General features: G+C 40.4%; 1 protein-coding gene across 3 annotated transcripts in view; it reads left to right on the plus strand.

The window, feature by feature from the left end:
• Positions 1-1479, plus strand: part of LOC116092590 (embryonic testis differentiation protein-like) — a 7996-nt gene that overhangs the window by 5865 nt on the left and 652 nt on the right. The window contains exon 1 of one of the 3 annotated variants that reach the window (XM_031373798.1): positions 619-706. The exons of 1 other annotated variant lie outside the window; for it this stretch is intronic. The gene's annotated coding sequence lies outside the window, so the exon portion shown is untranslated. Of the gene's footprint in view, positions 1-618; positions 707-741; positions 847-1479 lie in introns of those variants that run through there. One more of the 3 variants, XM_031373799.1, reaches the window with a different exon arrangement.

The following is a 1479-nucleotide window of genomic DNA, read 5'->3' on the forward strand; positions in this document are numbered from 1 at the left end:
AGGAATGAAATGTCTACCTTTTGGTCTTCCTTCTTCTTGAGTTTCTTGTGGTTTGTGGGTTGTTCTTCTTATTAGGGCCACTCAATACAGGCCTAGAGACTTCAGGGCAACTAGACTAGGCCACTTTAGATGGAAAAGGCTTTTCTTTCTGGCAAAAAACATAAAATCAGCTTATTATTTGGGGGTGGAATGGAGGGGAAACTGGGAAAGGAGATAACGTTGAAATGTAAATAAAGAAAATGTCTAATAAAAAATAAATAAAAAGAAAGAGATGGCTAAGCACCTAAAAGTGCTTGCTGCTCGGTTCTCAGCACACACTTCTGAAGGCTCGAAACCTGGAAGACTAACTCCAGGGTGTCCAGTGTACTCCCCTGTCCTCTATGGGCACTTGAAGATGTATGTGTGTGTGTGTGTGTGTGTGTGTGTGTGTGTGTGTGTGTGTAGAAAGTTAATGCTTTGGTAATGTCTGGTGTCTGTAATGGCTCCTTTTGCTTACTGTAGTTAGCTCTAAACCAGGAGTAGTATCTAGGGGTTATATCATAAAACTGTTACTTTGAGGGTTCTAAGTCCATTGTGGATCATCATAATTCTTGTGAGAACTGACCAATCATTATCTAAGACACAGAGAAGGCAGGACTCTCATGCCTTATGCCATTAGTTTATTTCTTCCAGAGATGTTGAGGAATTAGAATCCATTGTGATACAGGTAACACTGGTGGCTTTTTGTTGTTTCGTCATTAAACTCATCTGATGAATAAGTCCTGATCATGTTGAGTACTGGGGAAGGAGGATGATAGTTTTGTGTTTAAACTGATAAGAGAAACTTGCCTGTAGAAAGTGTCTAAGGTATGATCATCATGAACTCTCTAGACTAGGACACCTGGCCTTGATACAGTTTAGAACTGTGTCCTAATTCCTTGGTCGACCTTCCTTTTGTTCTCTAGATGTCAATTAAATGAGTCAGCAGAATCCTGGGAATTCCATCCCTTTCTTCTCGAAACTCTTGTATGGTGTCTGTGAAACTTTGTCTATGACAGATGCCAAGAGAAAGGTTCACATATATTCCCCCCTGCTTTTCTATAACTTAGAACAAAGAGAAATGTAGCAGTTAGCATGTGACACAAAGTTTTTTCTTTCTTCCTTTCTTTCTTTCTTTCTTTCTTTCTTTCTTTCTTTCTTTCTTCCTTCCTTCCTTTTTTTTTTTTTGAGACATAGTTTCTCTGTATAACCATGGCTGTCCAGGAATTCACTCTGTAGACCAGGCTGGCCCTGAACTCAGAAATTCGCCTGTCTCTGCCTCCCAAGTGCTGGGATTAAAGGCCTGCACCACCACTGCTCAGCTTCAAAGGTTTCATTTAGAAAAAGAAGTAGGAATTGAGGGCTAGCAAGATGGCACAACCGGTTGCTGCAAAGACTAATGAACTGAGTTCAATCCTGAAACCCATACGGTGGTTATTCTATGACTTCCATAGTTAACCT

The sequence above is a fragment of the Mastomys coucha genome, chromosome X (assembly GCF_008632895.1).
Source record: "Mastomys coucha isolate ucsf_1 chromosome X, UCSF_Mcou_1, whole genome shotgun sequence".
In the NCBI taxonomy this organism is placed as follows: Eukaryota; Metazoa; Chordata; class Mammalia; order Rodentia; family Muridae; genus Mastomys; species Mastomys coucha.